Raw genomic sequence first — 22,339 nt, 5'->3', positions numbered from 1 at the left:
TATATGTAGTTTCATCTCATTCTTAATATTGTTTATTTATATATTCTCTTTTATTCATCATTTCACTGTAGAAATTTAAATTTTAAGTACATTCCATGTAAATGCTGGAGAAGAGTAGTGTGCAATGAAGGCGTTGGGAATATGTGTGATAAGATATGCTCCCTTCATACCTTGAATACTGGCAGAATCAGAGGCAAGAAACATTTATCTTTCGGCTTTGAGCAGACATTTTAGTTAACACTAAATTTTGTATAATTACATATTTTTTCAATGTGTCAAGAAGCAAAAGCATTTGAGAAGCACTAGTTTATTTTATTAATTTTTTCAAAGGACAAAATTTGGATTTGTTGCTCATAAAAGAAGTTAAATATAAATATCAAATAAGCACTCACAAATATGTTCAACTATTTATTCTTCAGAGAAAAGGAAATATATATCAATATTACCCTTTAGGATAACTAATTAAAAAAAAGAAAACCCTGAAAATAGCAAACGCTGGCAAAGATTTTTTAATAAAGGGATGGGTAGCTGTTTGAAATACACTATCACTTTTCCAAACACTTCAGCAGTTTTTTATAATGTTAAACTTAACTTACTCTAATACCTACTAATTCTATTCCTACATATTTACCCAAGATAAATGAACCATATGTCCAGAAAAATACTTGTATGAAATTTTCTTAGCAGCTTTATTTATGTTCATCACAAACTGAGGAAAATACTCATCATGAAGTGACTATATAAATAAATTGTGATATATGCACAAAATATATAAATACTGAAAAGGAACAACCATATGATACACTATAAAACATAAGTGAATCTCAAAACATTGTGTTGAGGAAAATAATCCAGATACAGAAGTGTGTATGTTGCATGATCCTATTTATATGATATATGAGAATAGTGAGGGAAATCTAGTACATATGCAAGGTTAGATGGGATAGAACACAGACCTTTCTGAAGAAAGGAAAATTTTTGAATGGGATGACAGGTTACAGAGATGTGAATAGGCAGTCCTTACTTAGTATGGTAATGTAAAAACATTCAAGCTGAAACCAAGCAAAGCAATACTAATAATCAATTGGAAAAGTATTATTGTTATGTAACTTTAAATTTTTTTGTCAAAACATTAGAAATTCTTTTATTGTCAATTATAAATGCCTAGAACAATGGAAATAACACTAATATCTATTTAACATTCTGTAATTTAAAACATTAGAAACACTGAGAATTAAAGTGTTTTTTCTTTATAAAAAATTGAGTAATTTGAACAGTGCTTGCCTTCCTCTTCTGTTCATATAACTTATAGAGTGATCATCTTTTTTCCTGCCTCAGTGAGAATTATAATCCTTTCTAAGTTTGAAACAGCATCTAACTTCTTATCCCTTGTGATTTCAATATCACAAAATATCTCTGAGAGATTTTTTTTTAATAAGAAGTTTTGCCAACATCACTTCTTCTGGGACAGCTTCATCCTTTCATCACAAACACTTTATTTATGTCAATAAGTTTGCTTCCATTAAGATATGATTTCATCTCTAGAGTCCATTGAATAGAAACAGTGCTGACATTCCCACAATCAGCTATTTCTTGCATAACTCTATCTACCTTCTATTCAAATTTTACTTTCAGCATCATCAGTACTAATTTTTTGCATCACTTCTATCTTGGTTGGCTCATTTCCTCTTTTGATCCCTATTTGTATAAAATTTTTCTAGATATGCTAAAAACCCACATGGCTTACACTGGGAGAAAAGGATTCAATACAACTACACGCTTTGTTTTCTGTTTATAAGTTGGAAAATAAACTGCAAAAACTAATCACTGACAGACTGTGAAAGAAGTGATATGAAACATCAGTGATCTTTATGTTTATCAGTTACTTAAACAGTGATTTGTACCTGTCAAAATATCAACACTAATCACAGAATTTGAACAAATAATAATAAAATTTGCCTGGAACCCCAAAGGAGCCCAAATAGTCAAAGCAATCTTGAAAAAGAAGAACAAAGCTGGAGGTATCACAATTCCAGATTTCAAGATATACTACAATGCTGTAGTAATCAAAACAGTATGGTACTGGCACAAAAACAGACCCATAGGTCAATGGAACAGAAAGCTCAGAAATGAACCCATGTTTATATGTTCAATTAACCAATGACAAAGGAGGCAAGAATACACAATGGCCGAAAATAATGGGGTATTCTTGCCATATACAAACTGGACAGTTACATGCAAAGAATGAAACTGGACCACTCTCTTATACCAAACACAAAAACAAACCAAAAATGGATTGAAGACCTAACTATGGACCTGAAATTGTAAATCTTCTAGAAGAAAACATCTGTAGTAATTTCTTTGTCATTGGAAGTATCAAAATTTTTCTAGATATGCTAAATCATGGGGAACAAAAGCAAAATTAAACTATTGGGACATCAAAAACAGCTTTGCACATTTAAAAAAATCAAAAAACAAAAAGGCAATCTACTGAATGGGGGAAGAGAGTTTCAAGTGATATGTCCAATAAAGGATTAATATCCACAACATATAAAGAACATATACAAATAAACACCGAAAAGGCAAGCAAATCAATTAAATAAAGGTTAAAGGACTGGAATAGATACTTTTCCAAAGAAGACATACAGATGGACAACAGACACATTAGATGATCAACATCACTAATCATCAGGAAAATGTGAATAAAAACCACAATGGGATAATACCTTACATCTATCAGAATTGCTAAAATCAAAAAGGCAGGAAATAAGTGCTAGTGAGGGTAGAAGAGGGAACACTTATGTACTGCTTATGGAAATGTAAATTGGGACAGCCACTATGGAATACAGTATGGAGTTTCCTCAAAAATTAAAAAAATAAAAATATCATATGATCTAATAATTTCACTCCTGGGTATTTTCCCAAAGAAAATAAAAACACTAATTCAAAAAGATACATGCAGCCTCATGTTTATTGAAGCATTATTTTGAATATCCAAGATATGGAAACAACCTAAACATCCATTGATAAATGAACAGATTAAGAAAATATGGTACACACACCTATACATACACAAAAATATGACACAGTCATATAAAAGGATAAGATCTTCCCATTTACAACAATGTGGATAGACCTAGAGGATATTATGCTCAGTGAAATAAGTAAGACTGAAAAGGACAAACAATATCTGATTTCACTTATATTTGGAATCTAAAGAGCAAAACAAATGAATAAACAAACAAAAACCAGACTCTGACCTATAAATACAGGGAACAAACTGATGGTTGCTGGTAAGGTTGAGGGGATGGGAGGGATTGGCAAAGTGAGTAAAAATGAGTTGCAGATATAAATTTCCAGTTATGGAATTAATAGGTGACAAGAATAAAGCACATAACACAGGGTATATAGTCGATGATGTTGTAATAGCACTGTATAGTGACACGTAGTAGCTATACCTGTGGTGAGCACAACATAATATATAGAGATATTGAATTACTATGTTTTATACCTGAAACTAATGTAACCATATTGTATAGTTACTATACAATTTTTGTATGTCAACTATACTCAAATTTTTAATTAAAGAAATAAATACAAAGAAATAAATAAATAGTGATTTGTGGACTAAAGACATAGTAGTCATGTTTGTACATTATGCAATTTCTTACAGATAGTATAGCACAGTCACTGAAATTTGAACCATGTCGTTGAGGAACTGGCATTATTTTTTAACAAGATTTTATTTATTTATTTGAAAGAATAAACCTGAGCAAGGAGCCTACATGGCCTGAGCTGAAGACAGATGCTTAACTGAGCCACCCAGGTACCCCAAGGGATTAGTATTATTAAACTAAATTATAGAAACTGAAATTTGTGTATATGAAAAATATGCCTGCATTTGTTAATACTTAACAAAACATTATATGCAAATTATAACCTTTTATGAATTAATCTTTATCAACTGGAATCAGAAAAAGATAAAAATTTTAAAGAAAAAAGTTAATTTCTAGTAGATAAAACAATAAAAAGACGAGAAAAAAACAAACAATCCAAAATTGTTTTAATTAATTAGAGTTTAGCAATGTAGCTGGACATAAATTTATGAAGTAAAAACTGACTGTAATTATATATGCCAGCAATAAACAGAAACCATAATTATAAATGGTATTCCATTTTTAGTAATAATACACATTGGCTATTAATACATTTTAAAAGTAAATATAATTCATAGGAGTTATCATTTTTATTAAAATCAACCTAAATAGAATGTTACACCATATTCATAGACAAGCAGATTCCGTATCATAGAAACGTATTTATTTATAAATTGCTCTGTAGATGAATGCAATTTTAATCAATATTCCCAAAAGTATTTTTCATAGCATTAATAAGTTGATTCCAAAATTCAAATACAAGATGAAATCCAAATAACAATGAGTAATCATTAGAGAGGGCAAAGAAAATTGATGAATGCTTCATACTCTATTTCAATGCCATGTACATTGAGATATAATCATTCAGAAAGTGTGATAGAAGAGAGGAAGGTCAATGGAATGGAATGGAATGGAATGGAATAGAAACCACAGATATAGCCATGCTCATCTGAAACGTTATCTGTGTCAGATTTTTCATCCCTGGAGGAAGGAGAAGCTACTTATTAATTAGTGCTAATGCAATTATTTATCCACAAATACAAAATAATGGCTAATTACTTCACATGCAACCAAAGATCAATTACAAATGGATATAAAGCAGAAAGTTATATTTAAATCTTATGGAAATACATCCATAGGAGTCCTGAGTAGTGAGGAGATCCTTAAGCAAGACACAAAGATTTTAATCATATTTTTAAATATACATTATTCTGATTATGTTAAAATGAAGAATTTTTATTTATCAATAGATAAGAAGAGATAAGTGATGGACTGGCAAGAGGTACTTGCAACACATAACAACATCACACAGTAGTAATACATGAAAAATAGAAGAGCCTTTACAAATCAATAAAAAAAAAATCAACACAAAAACATGAGTGAAGGAGTTGTACTGGCAGTTCCACAGACAATCAAATATGAATAGCTAGCTTTTAAATAATGGAAAGATATATAACCTTGAATACTCAGAGAAATATAAATTATAAAAAGTAAAGTTACTTATAAATATTAAACTGTCAAAATAAATAATTTTAAGAATATCAAATGTGGATGAGGATGTATAATGAAGCCTATGGTAGGATATTACTCTGGCAGTACTACTTTGGTAAACAATTCAGCTTTATAATATAAAATATGCTCTTTTTTGGCTATAAACCAACAGTTCTATACTCATTTACGTATCCTCACAGAGAATTCCATTTGTCCTAAAAAATCATATACCTGTACAGAGACCAGGTTAAATATGTACTAAGAAATTGACCCACTTTGCATTCAGGATACTCTTATAACCCAGTCTGGTCAGCTCAAGCTATGAACAGCCTTGTCCCTTTGCCTCAAGGTGTCATACATGGTCTATGCATACTGTGAGATGTATAATGCTATTTAAAAACAGCATTGCTTAGGAGAGCCAAAACATAGAAGTAGCTGCAAATAAAGGAGAACAGATAAGGAAATAAAAGAATATTCAAGTAATGGAATGATATGCAGTAGGAAAATAAATGAACCACAAGTTTAAGCAACAATATAGATGAATCTTACAAAAATTATGTAGACGGAAAGAAGTACTCCCAGTACCAAATACATGTAACCTAAATGTAGAGACTGTATATATTTATGTGTGTGCATGCATATATGTGAGTATATATATGATCAAACCATGTTTTTAATGGAGGGAAAAATAATACTAAAATTCAGGATGATGGTTTTCAGATGATTTTATGATATTTTCTCTCCCTGTTGGTCTGGTGGTAGGAAGACCAAGTAGTGGATTAGTGAAAGAGTACACTGGTAATTACAGGGATAATGTTAATATTCTAATTTGTAAGGTTACAAACACAACTACACAATGGAGTAAGGGAGGCAGAAGACACATAGGAGATTCTTTCTTATTCCAAATGGGAGAATAATGTGCTATCATGCTTATGGGATGATTTAATAAGCACAGAAAATTTCATGAGAAAACAAAGAGAAGGGGATTATGCAGAAACAACATTTTCCAAAAGATGGAAGAGAATGAGACTCAGAGCACAAGTACATAGGATGGTTTCTATAAGGGACAGGAAAACCCACTTATAAAAGTGAAAATCAAAGGCCAAATACACAGATATTTCTGGGTTGAGTAGTTTGGTAGTAGAAAGGTAAGAAAGTTCAAGATATTCACCTACGGGTGAGGCAGATGTATAATGTGAATTAAGAAGGAATAAAACATTTATGAAATAGCCAAAAATAGAAGGAGAAACTTCTAACTTATTACCCTATGTATCTGTGGCCAGAAAGTTTGTCATATTAATTGATAGTTCTTAGAAACTACAATCAGAGAGAATCAACCAAAAATGCAACCAAGACTAACAAAATATTTGCAATTCCCTGCTGCCTGAAGCCCTTGACACAAATCATTAAGACTTACAAGGCACACTCTAACTTTATTTTAAGTGCAGTTATATAGATGGATTCAGATGTAGGTTCTAAAGAAATTTTGACAGTGGGAATATTTATAGTTTTTTTTTTTCTGACTCCACAGTGATAATCCATATCACAGGAGTCCCAAAAGAAGAGCAGGAAACAGGGGCAGAAGGTCTATTTGAGCAAATTATAGCTGAGAACCTCCCTAATATGAGGAAGGAAACAGGCATTCAAGTCCTGGAAACTCCCCTCAAAATCAACAATAACAGGTCAAGATGAAGACACATCATAGTGAAAGTTGCAAAATACAAAGATAAAGAGAAAATTCTGAAAAGACTAGAGACAAAAGATCTTTAACCTGCAAGAATAGTCACATAAGGTTAGCAGCAGACCTGTCCACAGAAATATGGTAGGTTGGAAGAAGTGACATGATATATTCAACATATGAATAGGAAAAATATGCAGCTAAGAATACTATATCCAAGAAATCTGTCATTCAGAACAGAAGAAGAGATAAAGATTTTCCAAGATAAGCAAAATCTAAAAGAGTTTGTGAACACTAAATCAGTCTTGAAAGAAATATTAAAGGGGACACTTTGGGTGGGAAAGAGAAACTAAAAGCAAGAAAGTTTAGAAAGGAACAGAGACAATCTATAGGAACAGTGATTTACAGGTAATAAAATGGCACTAAATGCATATGTATCAATAATTACTCTGGATGTAAATGGGCTAAATGTTCTGATCAGAAAATACAAGGTAAATGTTACATAAGCTATATATATAATCTATACATAAGGTATAGATTAAAAAAAAAAAAAGACCCATTGATATGCTGCTTGCTTACAAGAGACTCATTTTAGACCCAAAGCACCTCCAGATTGAAAGTGAGGGGGTAGAGAACAATTTATTTTGCTAATGGACATCCAAAGAAAGCTGGAGTAGCCATGTTTATATCAGAAAAACTACATTTTAAACCAAGGACTGTAATAAGAGATGGAAAAGGGCACTATAATATAATAAAGGGGCCTATCTAACAGAAAAATCTAACAATCATAAATATTTATGCTCCTAACTTGGGAGCAGGCAAATATATAAATCAATCAATTTAGGATCATTGAAGAAAGACATTGGCAATAATACAATAATAATAGGGGACTTTAACACCTCACTCACAGCAATGATCACAAGATCAACACAAGAACACAAGATCAACAAAGTAACAATGGCTTTGAATGATATACTGGACCAGAAGGATTTAACATATATTTAGAGCATTTCATTCTAAAACAGCAGAATATACATACAAATTTACACAGAACATTCTCCAGAATAACACATACTGGGTCACAAATCAACTCTCAAGCAGTATGAAAAGAATGAGATCATACTGTGCATATTTTCAGATCACAACCTTATGAAACTTGAAGTCGACCACAAGAAACATTTTTGGAAAGACCAAAAATACATAGATGTTAAATAATATCCTACTAAAGAATGAAAGACTGAAAATACATTGATACATGGAGGTTAAAAAACATCCTACTAAAAGAATGAATGTGTTAACCAGGAAATTAAAGAAGAAATTTAAAAAACAAAACAAAACATGGAAGCAAATGAAAATGAAAACATGACGGTCCAGTCCAAAACCTTTAGGACACAAGAAAAGTGGTTATAAGAATGAAGTATACAGCAATATAGGCCTTTCTCAAAAAGCAAGAAAATCACCTAAAGAAGCTGGCAAAAAGAACAGCAAATAAAGCTAAAACTAGCAGAAGAATGCAAATAATCTCAGAGCAGAAATAAATGATATAGAAATCAAAGAAACAGATCAGTGACTCTAGGAGCTGGTTCTTTGAAAAAATTAACAAAATTTGATAAGCCCCTAGCCAGATTTATCAAAAAGAAAAGAGAAAGGACCCAAATAAATAAAATCACAATGAAAAAGGAGAGTTCACAACCAATATCACAGAAATACAATCACAAGAGACTATTATGAGCAATTATATGCCAACAAAGGCAGTCTGGAAGAAATAGATGAAGTCCTAGAAACATATAAACCAGCAAAACTGAACCAGGAAGAAATAGAAAATTTGAACAGACCCATGACCAGCAAACAAATTGAATCAGTTATCAAAAATCTCCCAACAAACCAGAGTCCAGAACCAGATGGACTTCCAAGAGAATTTGACCAAACATTAAAAGAAGAATTAATACATATTATTATGAAGCTGTTCCAAAAAACAGAAGTAGAAGGACTCCCAAACTCATTCTCTGAGGCCAGCATTACCTTGATTCCAAAACTAGTCAAAGACTCCACTCAAAAGGAGAATTACAGACCAATATCCCTGATGAACATGGATGTGAAAATTCTCAACAAGGTACTAGCTAATCAAATCCAACAGTATATTTAAAGGATTATTCACCATGACCAAGTGGAATTTATTCCTGGACTTCAGTAGTGGTTCAATATCTGCAAAACAATCAATGTGATAAATCACATTAATAAAAGAAAGGGTAAGAACCATATGATCCTGTCAATAGACGTAGAAAAAGTATTTGACAAAATACAACATCATTTTTGATATAAAAACCCTCAAGAAAGTAGAGCTAGAAGGAACACACCTCAACATCATAAAGGCCAGATGTGAAAGCCCCATAGTTAATATCCTCAATGGGGAAAAACTGAAAGCTTTTCCCCTTGGTCAGGAACACAACAAGGATGTCCCCTTTCACCACTGTTGTTCAACACAGTACAAGAAATCTTAGCCTCATCAGTCATACAAAAACAACAATAACAACAAAAATAAAAGACATCCAAATCAGAAAGGAAGAAGTCAAATCTTCACTCTTCACAGACATGATACTCTATGTAGAAAATCCAAAAGACTCCACAAAAAAAATTGCTAGAACTGATTCATGAATTGAACAAAGTCAAAGGATATAAAATCAAGGTACAGAAACGTGTTGTATTTCTATATACCAATAATAAAATAACAGAAAGAGAAATCAAGGAATCAATCCCATTTAGTTAAAACCATAAGGTACCTAGGAATAAACCTAACCAAAGAGGTAAAGGATCTGTACACTGAAAACTATAGAACACTTATGAAAGAAATGGAGGAAGACACAAAGAAATGGAAAAACATTCCACACATGGATTGGAAAAACAAATAGTATTAAAATGTCTATAGTACTCAAAACAATCTATACAGTCAATGTAATCCTGATTAAAAAATAAATAAATAAATAACAGCATTTTCACAGAGCTAGAACAAACAATCCTAAAACTTGTATGGAAGCACAAAGACTCCAAATAGCCAAAGTAATGTTGAAAAAGTGAAGAAAAGTAAGAGACTTCACAATCCCAGACTTAAAGCTGTATTACAAAGATTTAATAATTAAGATGGTATAGTACTGGCACAAAAACAGACACATAGATCAACAGAACGGAATAGAAAACCCAGAAATGGGCTTACAACCATATGGTCAATTAATCTTCAACAAAGCAGGAAAGAATATCCAATGGGAAAAAAAAAGATGGCTCTTCAACAAATGGTATTGGGAAACCTGGATAACAATATGCAGAAGAATGAAATTGGATTACTTTCTTACACCATACACAAAAATAAATTCAAAATGGATGCAAGACCTAAATGTAAGACAGGAAACCATCAAAATCCTATTGGAGGCAATAGACAGCTTCCTTTTATACCTTGGTTGCTGCAGCTTTTTACTAGGGACATCTCTGGAAGCAAGGGAACAAAAGCAAAATTTAACTATAAGATAAAATGTTCTTCATAGCAAAGGAAACAATCAGCAAAACTAAAAGTAACTGATGGAATGGGAGAAGATATTTGCAAATGACATATCAGATAAAGGGTTAGTATCCAGAATCTGTAAATAATTCATCAAAATCAATACCCAAAAAATAAATAATCCAGTTAAGAAATGGTCAGAAGACATGAACAGACATTTTTCCAAAGAAGACATACAAATGGCCAACATAAACATAAAAAGATGCTCAACGTCACTCATCATCAGGGAAATACAAATAAAAACTATAAGATATGACCTCATACTTGTCAGAATGGCTAAAATTTAAAAATCAGAAAACAGTAGATTTTGGGGAAGACGTAGAGAAAAGGGAACTTTCTGCACTGTTGGTGGCAATGCAAACTGGTATAGCCACTCTGGAAAACAGTACTGAGGTTCCTCAAAAAGTCAAAAATAAAACTACCCTGCCACATAGCAATTGCACTACTAGCTATTTATCCAAAGGATAAAAAGTGCTGATTAGAAGGGATACATGCACCATGTTGTTTATAGTGGCACTACCAAAAATAGCCAAATTGTGGAAAGAACCCAAATGTCCATCTACTAATGAATGGATAAGGAAGAAGTGGTACACACACACACACACACACACACACACACACACACAGTGGTACACACACACACACAGAGGAATATTAGTCATTAAAAAGAATGAAATCTTGTCATTTGCAAGAACATGAATGGAACTAGTGTATTATGCTACATAAAATAAATCAGTCATTGAAAGACAAATCTATGATTTCAGTCACATGCTGAATTTAAGAAATAAATCAGACGAATATAAGAGAAAGAAAAATAAAATAAGAAAAACAGAGAGAGGCAAACCATTAAAGACCCTATACTTAGTAGAACAAACTGAGGGTTGCTGGAGGGGTTGTTTGGGGGGGTAGGCTAATTGGGTGATGGGTATTAAAGAGTGCACTTGTTGGGATGAGCATTGAGTATTATATGCAAATGATGAATTACTAAATTTTATTCCTGAAACCAAAACTACACTGTGAGTTAACTAACTTGAATTTCTAAAGTAATAGTAGCAATTATAATTATAATTTAGAACTTGTTATTGAAATAAATCTCAAAGGGAAATTAAACCCTCTATTGGTATTATTTGCCAGGTTTTGCTTTGTAACTGGTCTTACTTAAAGATAATGGAGCAGATGACAATCAAAATGGTTAGGAAGAGTAGAGGTATGGATTTTCACATTGTAAGTAAGCTATTTAAAATTGTGCATTAAAATAAGTATTCCCCCTCAAAATCCAGAGGAGTAATAAATACTGACATCAAGATATTTCTACTGCATGCAAAAGTACAGAAATATATTGATTTTTGTTGGTTTTTTGGTGTGTGTTTGTTTTTTGTTTGTTTTTTGTCTTCAGTGCTAGATTTCCAATCCATGAAGAAATCAATGGTTTTATAGACTTAGACTTTAGGAAGGGTCCTATAAACTCTGAACACCAAAACATGCATTAACCAGTGTATCTCTCAACTCCTAGAAAGCATATGCAGTGCCCTTTCTCCTACAAAAAACTAAGTCTTACTCAAATTTCTTTAGGAAGTCATATTCAAAACTTTAGCATTCTACCTTATAAGACTGCCTCACTTCAACTTTCCCTTTCAAAGGGACTTATCATAGGGAATTATTTTGTTGAACTATCCTGCCTCCAATCCTTCTCAATTCTTAATGCTCACACAGGTCTCCCAGTTGCATCCATGGGCATTCTAGGTACATCCACAAGCTTATGTGTAAACTGCCACCATACAGTCACACCTTGATGTCAAATAAATGTAGCACTATTCAACTACATTTGACTAGTTATTCACTAGATTGCACTTACCCTTTGTTAAAAAAATTATGGTTTGTCTTTTAAGTAAATTTGACACTATTGAGAATATTAAGATTTCAAAGAACTTCAGTGAATAGGTCAAAAGTGACATTGTGATATTTTTGATCCTCTCAAAAAGGACTATTTTAATGATCACAGTACTAATATTCACGTGTGTGCTTATATATAAGTATTACTTACATAATAAACTTATTCGTATACTCCTGCTTATATAAAACCATAGATGAATTCTATACTTCAGTGATACTTGTTGACTTTTTCCCATTCATTTATTTTGTGTGTGTGTGTGTGTGTGTGTGTGTGTGTGTGTGTTTTCTGGTGCTCATCAAGATAAACGTACTCTTAATACTCTTTATGTACATCACCCATTCTCCCACCCTTCTCTCTCTGGCAACCACCAATTTGTTCTGTTTAAGAGAATGGGGGTTTTATGTCTTTTTCTGTTTGTTTGTTCATTTGTTTAGTTTCTTAAATTCTACATGTGGAATGAAATCGTATGATATTTATCGTTTCCAGACTGACTTATTTTACTTAGCCTAATATCCTCTAGGCCCATTCATGTTGTTTCAAATGGCAAGAGTTCATTCTTTTTTATGGCCAAATAATATACCATTACACATCTTTATCTATTTATCTATCTCTCTATACTTCACATCTTCTTTATGCACTCATCTATCAGTGGATACTTGGTTTGCTTTCATATCTTGACTATTGCAAATAACGTTGCAATAAACATAGGGGTGCATATATCTTTTCAAAATAGTTTTTTGTTTGTTTTGTTTTCTTTGGGCAAATACATAGTTGTGGAATTACTAGGTCATATAGTAATTCTATTTTTAAATTTTTGAGGCAACATCCAGACTCTTTTCCACAGTAGCTGTATCAATATATATTGCCACCAACAATGCACGAGGGTTCCTTTTTCTCTGTATTTTCACCAACATGTGTTATTTCCTGTCTTTAATTTTAGCATTCTGACAGATGTAAACTGGTATATCATTGTGGTTTTGACTTTCATTTCCCTGATAATCAGGGACATTGGGCATTTTTTCATGTGTTTGTTGCCTATCTGTATGTCTTCTCCTGAGGGCAGGAGTCATTTTGAGGTAGTGCCAGTACCAGCAGTGTCTGCTTGCAGGTTGTGATGTGGCAGGACCCACTTTGGAGGGATGCCCACCAAGCAAGGTAGGTTAGATGAGGAAGATTCACAAAAGAATGAGGGACAGTGTTCACAATATTAGGAAGATAGGTGGAGAGTGGTTCTCACAAATGTCCAGCTATCTAGGCTTGGGGAAGAGGTTGGGGCCACAGACAGAAATGTCACCCTCAAGCACTTTTGCTCTTTGAGAAGTTTCCTAAAGATCCCTGCCCCTCCAGCACACATTCTGAAATTAGTAAATAATACCCGAGGTAATTTTCAAACTGCTACTCAATGCTGTATCACTGTGGGGTTATTTGTTATGCAGGCATTACCCTCTAGCTCTCCCAGAGCTAAACCTAGTGATTTTTAAAGTGCCTCAAATTAAGCCCTTCTGATTATAAAAACTTCCAGAGTGAAGCCCCACTGGTTCTCAAAGCCAAATGATATGGAAATTTGTCTTCCCAGTGCAGATCCTTCTGTACCTGAAGTGTCTGGTATATGGTCCACTCCTCTCCCTTTTCTGTGCTTCTCTTCCCATTAGTTAATCTCACCTAGAGTTTGTTTTGTTGCCATGACCCCACCCCTCTTACTCTTTTCTATGTGGCCTCCTCTCTACCACTGAAACCTATAGAAAAACTGTTCAACCAGTCTTCAAGTCATTTTCTGAGTTAATTGCACTGATGTGACTGTTATTTAGGTATGTCAGTATCATGAGGTGAGTTTAGAATGGCAGAGATATTCTGTCATCTACTCTCCCCATTTTGTTTTAAATTTTCAATTTTTGGTTGTTTCTTTTCTCTGGGAGTACATTCCTGTAAAGTCTCTCTCCTTGTTATATTGTATCCACAGTGTATTACAAAGTGTTATGCATTATTAGCATTATGAAAAGTAGCTATTTGAGGGGAACATGGGTGGAGAAGTTGGTTGAGCACCAATTTTTAGTGTCCACTCAGGTCATGGTTTCAGTGTAGTGAGATTGAATCCTGCATTGAGCTCCATGATCAGTGCAGAATCAACTTGGGTTTTACTCTCCCTCTCTTTCTGCCCCTCCCCCCTGCTCAGTTGTATGCTCATTCACTCTGTTTCTCTCTCTCCTCTAAAATATATAAAGAAGTCTTTATATATTCGATTTTTTTAACTTTAATATTAGTATTTTAATTATTGGAACTTGAACAGTGCTTAGCAATGTCTAGATAGCTATAAATCTCCTAGAAGACCAGTTAAAAAAAGTGAATATAGTACATTTTTGAATTGCTTATAATTTCATTACCCTGAGACACTCAAACTAAAAAGAATATTACAGGGGAAAAAAAAAGTAAGGTAGGAAAAAAGAGAGAGAGAGAGAGCATATCATTTAAAATTCTTGGTAGAAAAACTAAGCATGCTAAAAAAACAAACAAGAAAAATCAGAATACTAACTCAGCCTGCCCATTTAATGTCCATTAAAATTCAAAGAAATTTCAAAGAATTGTTCACATGCAAAGGACAAAAAAGGAAAGATCAGAAGGAGCTAACATTTACAAAATTATCTACATTTAAGACCAAATCAAATTCAGGAAGCAAAGTAACTTTTTATCTTTCTCAATTGCTTTATCCCTCATTCTAAAACATTAATGGCCTTAAAACTTGAGTGGCCAAGTGATGATACAAAATGCAGAACTGTGTCTCCAAGATGCTGAAAAAAAATTGATACAGTAAAACAGCAGACCCCTATATACTGATGTTTTCCCTCATTCCTTCCCCATGAACAAATTAAAGTTTGTAAAAATTTATGAAGCCCAAGTGTAATCTCAAACTGTTTTGGAGCTTGCTTCCATGAGGCGTCAAGGAAGCAGTAGAGAGCCTCTGCTTTATTGAAATCTTGATTTCATGTATATTCTTTACATTGACTTCTGAGTAATTAAAGTAAAGATTAAACTGTTATTCTAACTGTTCCTTAAGCCTGGGTAGATGTTTCAATGGCTGGCCTAGTTAAAAACAGAGGACTGTATACTCAAAACATTTTAGATCTGAATTTTGATCCTAAGCAATTTGTCTTACTGAAAATAAGAAGTATTATATTAACATTTGTTTTTAAAACCTGTTAAATTTATTAATAAGAATTACACAGAAATAAGAACTATATAATAATATATGAATCATTAATTCAATTAAAAAAGCCATATTATTACAATTTTACTTAAAGGCAAACTCAACTGGAAGTGTAGGAAATATAATAGCATGAGTCTGGATTTCAGTAAGACTTTTCAAAGTTTCTCTCTTACCACCCAAATGTAGAAAATGGAGAAACAAATCTGATAGAGAAGTTAATTTTTTGATACTTTTATGCTGCAAGGAATAGAATAAATAAAGTGGCTTAAACCCTGGGGGGTTATTAGTGGATCTTACCTACCAGTGTTTCTGGAGATAAATAGTCCCAACATTGGTTAATTTGGTGACTCAGTGTGTTAGGACTCTGTGTTGGCTTCTCTGTGGTTCTTATTCTTTCTCTCTCTCTTCCTGCCCCATTTCTCTCTTCCTCCCTCTCTCTCTATCTTCTTTACAGTCACAGAAACATGAAGTCCTGCAACAATGTCTAATAAGGAGAGGAAGGGAAGCAGGATTTAGGCAGAGGAAGAAGTCAAGATATAATATAAGTATAGTGACAACCTCAGCTGACCCCATGGGAACTTGATATGACTCCAGAGTTGTCTGATATGGACAGCATTTTATCCTCCCACACTGATCACTTATTAGATATATACCTCCTCTGTGAAGGAAATCACAGAGGGCAAAGCAGCCCTCTTTAGAAGGGGTAATTCTTCTACCTGATGGGGCTAACAACTAAAAGATAAATGGAGAGAAGGACACCTGGATGGCTCAGTTGGCTAAGCATCTGCCTTCAGCTCAGGTCATTATCCCAGACCCTAGGATCGAGTACCACATCAGGCTCCCTGATCTGCCTGCCACTCCCTCAGCTTGTGCCCTCCCTCCTCTCTTTCTCTCTCTCTCTCACCTCTGACAAATAAATAAATAAAAATATTTTTAAAAATTAAAAAAATAAATATGTAAGTGGAGAGATATGTCATGTTTGTGGATTAGAAGATTCAACATTAAGTACATTAATTATGCCCAAATCAATCTCTAAATTAACACAATTACACTTAAAAATTCAAGCAGGTATTTTGCTATGAATGTTGGTGAACTTCTACTATGATTTATATGAAAATGCAAAGGTTTAAGAATAAGTAGGGGCAGCTGGATGCCTCAATCAGTTAAGCATCTGATTCTTGATTTCTGTTCGGTCATGATCTCTAGGTTATGAAACCAAACACCAGGTTGGGTTCCATGATGAGCGTGGAATCTACTTAAGATGCTCTCTCTCCCTCATCCTCTGACTGTCCCAATCCACCCCCTTCACTTGTGCATGCACATGAACTTTCTCCTTCAAAATAAATAAATAAATAAATAAATAAATAAATAAATCAAACGTTTTTAAGGAAAAGAATAGACAAGGTAACCTTAAGGGACAGAAAATAAGTTTGAGGACTTACACCATCAAATATCAAGATTCATTGTTAAGACCATAGTAATTAAGTCAGTGTGAAATCAGTACAAAGACAGACAAACAGGTCTACAAATAGAAAAGTAAGTTCAGAAACAATTCATTCATATACGTTTTCTGCATTTATGGCAAAGGTTGCACTGCAGTGCAGGGGAGAATAGATAATTTTTTCAAAAACATTTTTGGGGTCAATTAGCTCTCCAGGTAGATAAATTGAATTCTGAAATTCCTACCTCATACCACAGAAATCAAGTCCATATTGATAAGATGGGTAAATATGAAAGGCAAAACAATAACAATTTTAGAAGAAAACATGAGAGGATATCACAGGAGCATATAAGGCAAAGATTTCTATGATTGGGCACAAAAAGTACTACTATGGATATATTTGACTATGTTAAGAATACAACTTCGGCTCATCAAAATGTATCACTGAGAGGGAAGAAAGTCAATCAACAGAATGAAATAAATATTTACAATACAAATATCATAAAAATAAGTTGTTTCTAGAATATACAAAGAACACTTAATGAATAAAATTTGAAAACATAATCTAAAACTATGAATTGAATAGGCAATGATTAATAAATATACCAAAAACAAAACAAAACTCAACTTCATTAGGAAAATGCAAATTAATTCCATAATGGTATACTAGAACTCAATTTAATCTAAATATGTCCATCACTATAAACTTGCAATTTTCTCCTAAATTTATACTCAAAAAATAAACATATTTTTACCAAGACAAAATCTCTAGAATGTTCGGAGTAGCACTATGCATAATGTCCTCATCCTGCTAACTATCTTCATGTGTACTGAATAAATGGATAAAAAAACTGGGTAATTATACTGAAGTATATTTGCACAATAGGATGTTGTATATCAATATGAACAATCACATTACAATTAGAAACAGTAAGGACAAATCTTATAAACATAATATTAAGAGACAGAAGAAATACACTAACAAGATATTTTATTATTCCATTTACATAAAGTTCAAACACAGAACTACGTCGTGATGTGAGAGATTGAAAAGTAGCTGGTCTACAGGTGGGAAGCGATTAGAAGGGAGCAAAAAGGGACCTTATGGAATATAGATAGAATTTCATTTCTTGAACTGAGTACTTGTTACACAGGTGTTCGCTTTGTGAAAATCCATCAAGAATTAACTTATGATTTGTGCACTTTTCTGAGTACATCCTATACTTCAAAAAATATATATAAGTAATAAAATACATTTAATTTTTCCTCTTTCAGAGTCAAAATGCCTCTTATGCTAGTGTTACTGTTTTTACACATTCATATAGTTATTGTTCTTTGTTTGATTGAGTTTAGCTAAATTCTCTGGTATTTCTTCAAAGTTCTTTTTTCCCTTCATCTCTTGATTTCTCAAGAGATCTTTTTTCCCTGCTTTCTTTATTGTGACAGGCACTGTACTTCTCACTTCACTCCTGTAATTTATACTCTTGTGTTTCTGATGGCAACTACCACTTTCTTTTGGCTCTTCTCCTTCTTAATTTTCCTAGAAGTTCTCTTTTCTCCAATTTTCCAACTTTGAGGATCTCAGAGGAAACTGTCCTTAAGGTATAGCTTCTCTGATCCTCTAATTAGAAAAGCTTATTTTCTCTCTAGATTGATACATTCTATTTTAAATATATATTGAAGAATGTGACACTAAACTATAGCCTAAACTGTATATTTGCTGTTGTTTTGTCCTCAGTCTGACATTCTTTTTTTCTGAATAAAAGGAAACAATGTATCTTCTAAATCACAGAAATAGTAAAATCAGTTTTATCATGTTAACATGCTATATTCTTTTAACTAAAATGTAAGTTTTGCCCATATGTCATAAGTATTGAATTTCACTGAAATAGATGTAAAATTAGGTCTACTAGGATAAGTTAGCTTTTGGTATCTTTGATTTAATAAACTGAATTTTTACATACTGTTTTGTAAACCAGAGGTGCTTTTTAAAATTCAGGCTCAAACACCATGCTGAGCCACCTTTTTTTTTTTTTTTTTTTTTAAAGATTTTATTTATTTATTTGACAGAGAGAAATTACAAGTACACTGAGAGGCAGGCAGAGAGAGAGAGAGAAGGAAGCAGGCTCCCTGCTGAGCAGAGAGCCCGACGCGGGACTCGATCCCAGGACACTGAGATCATGACCCGAGCCGAAGGCAGTGGCTTAACCCACTGAGCCACCCAGGAGCCCCACCAGAGGTGCTTTTATAGTAGTACTGAAATTACAGAAATTCAGAGAAAAAAATATAATTAATTTTGGATAAAGAAATTGTGGGGGCATTTAAATTGTAAAAGCTAAATCTTACATATGTCAGAGTCCATGAGGAATAGACTTTTATTAAAATCATGCATGGTTTATAGAGACACCATTGATTTATATAAGTGAAAACCTTGCATATTTCAGATAACTTGAATTTATAAAATTGAACATCAGAAAAATATTGACTTTTATTGCTTAGCATAAAAAATATAAAAATCATTGATTATGATATAAAATTTTATTTAGTTTAAGATCACAAGTATAAAGAAATATATAGAAAAATACAAAGCAAAATATAAATATAGCATAATTTAAAGTTGAAAGAAGTAGAAATTATACAACAAATGAGGACTATACAGAAAAGTGTTAACCTAGTAGAAAAAGATGTAATGATCAGTCCAGATTATAGTTTGAATCAGTAGGATTAATAAGAAAGTAAATATACTGTATGGATTAGAGAAATTGCATATTAATTCCCTATACTATTCACCTAAAACTTAGGACAGATGCTGAATTTCTAAAAAGATTAAAAAGTAGAACATTTAGGAAATCATAAACTAATTCAAGTGATATAATGCAATGAAAAAGAACGGTGGACAATGAAGGCAGAAGTGTGTGTTCTTGAGGTTATGGCAATAATGCCACCAGTTCACCAGAGGCCATAGTCAAGTCATCTCATGTTTCTCAGCCTCACTGTTCTCATTTGTCAAATAAAAACATTTACAAAATCATATCATAACTCTACTCAGGTCTCATATCTTCCTTTAATATGAATTATGAATACATGAGCAATGGAGAGACTACTGATATAGTTGGCTTTAAATATGTGTAGAAATATTCTATAAAAGTTGATAAAATACTCTCCTCATGGGGAAAACTGGTGGAAATGGGTTTAATTAGATGTAAGAACAATGTATGTTAGGTCAATGATTCCTAATTCTCACTGGGAATCTCCTTATAAAATACAGACACCAGTCTTTGCCCCAAGATTTCATTTCAAATGGTCTGGGGCATGTCCAGGCATCCATATGACTTAGCAGTCCCCCTAAATGTCTCTCATTTTCATCCAGGTATGAAAACTTCTGGATTGGATGTAATAAAATTCTACCTGTGAATTCAAGGTTACAGATAATCTCTTTCCCGGGAACCTATAATTAATAGAAAATCAGGGGTGCCTGGGTGGCTCAGTGGGTTAAAGTCTCTACCTTCAGCTCTGATCATGATTCCAGGGTCCTGGGATCGAGCCCCACATCAGGCTCTCTGCTTAGCAGGGAGCCTGTTTCCTTCTCTCTCTCTCTCTGCCTGCCTCTCTGCCTACTTGTGATCTCTGTCTGTCAAATAAATAAATAAAATCTTTTAAAAAATAATGGAAAATCATAACTACAAAATGAAAACTAAACCACAAAAATAGTATCTATTTACACTCTAATATATTTACTAGATACTTCTATGTGTCATGACTACATTACTGTACCCATACTATGGTAGACCTATTGGATTTTACCTTCAGCTATAGAATTTCATTTGCCTCTAGTTCAATAACATCCTGATGATTAAAAATAAAGGAATGAAAGAATATCTGTTCTTTTACTATATCTTATCTTCTCTGAAAAGCATTACATTAATATAAAATATCTGCTAAGTGAATTGAACATAAAGGATGGTTTAGTTTTCCCACACAATCCATATCCCCAAATTAAACTTGAAAGTATATTTTCTTCTAGAAAATATTATCTGTATTTTAATTGTAGCTGCACAACCTTATATTTCCAGTTGAGTTTGGTGTTCTTGGAACCAGGACATAAAATTACTATATTCTTTTTCAAACTTTCTATTGAAGTCGATATTATAACTTTCACTATATCAGAAATTCTCTCCAATGTGTTGTTTCATGCAGTCCCTATACTATAGGCATTTTATGACTCTTTGAGAATAAGATATTTCAAACCTCAGTGACTATATGTTTCCACAGGGATATTGGAAACAGACTTTACAGTCTCCATACACAATGCAATTTTTAAAGTAAAATTCTATAAATTAAGGCTATCATAAACCTTTGGAAATGCTGTTTTGAGCTGCTGTTTTGTTGCATTTGATCCCCACATTAAGGTAAAGTTAAGGGAGATATGGTATTTAAACCATGGATTGCCCTTGATTAGCATGAAGGTGTGGTGAAAAGATTATGCCTTGACAAAGAGTTTATGCCAATTAAAAGTTTCTAGACAGAAGATCAATATGTAATGACCATTGAAATATATAATCAAATATACCATATCAAAATACACTATCTTAAAAAAAATCAACTGTATCTATTGACTATGACACACAGCTAGAGGGCTGGAAGTAGAGGGAGGCTACAAACTGGATTGGATCGATGGAAAAATTCAAACTTAAGCTTCCATCCCACAAATTAAATATTCAATATAAGAAAAAGTTTTGTCATAAGACACTCATGACACTTAATCCAAGAAGTTTTAGTAATGTAAATTTCACATTTGAGCCATAAGTACCTAAATGAGTAGTAACTCACTTTTATTATTGTTTCAATTTCATATAAACTTCAGCAAGAAATAGGAAGACAAGATGAGATCTTTTAGGAATTAAAAGATAGACAATGACAATAATCATTTGTGGATGATTTTGAAAATTTTGCTATTTTTATTAGCTATTTATTTTTTGTTTTGTTTACTGTTTTGTTTCTCTCTATGGGAATCAGAAATAATAATAACCTTATTCAAAATGACTTCTAAATAAAAGCCAAGGGCGCCTGGGTGGCTCAGTGGGTTAAGCCGCTGCCTTCGGCTCAGCTCATGATCTCAGGGTCCTGGGATCGAGTCCCACATCGGGCTCTCTGCTCAGCAGGGAGCCTGCTTCCTTCTCTCACTCTCTATCTGCCTCTCTGCCTACTTGTGATCTCTGTCTGTCAAATAAATAAAATCTTTAAAAACAAACAAACAAACAAACAAATAAATAAATAAAAGCCAAAATTCTTATGGCACTACTATGGTCTGAACATGTATGTCCCCTCAAAACTCCTATATATAAATCCTAACTCCAGGAGTGCCTGGGTGCCTCAGTGGGTTGGGGCCTCTGCCTTTGGCTGGGGTCATGGTCCTGGGGTCCTGGG

Source organism: Mustela lutreola, chromosome 6 (genome assembly GCF_030435805.1).
Source record: "Mustela lutreola isolate mMusLut2 chromosome 6, mMusLut2.pri, whole genome shotgun sequence".
Taxonomy (NCBI): Eukaryota; Metazoa; Chordata; class Mammalia; order Carnivora; family Mustelidae; genus Mustela; species Mustela lutreola.
This window is presented reverse-complemented; position numbering follows the sequence as displayed.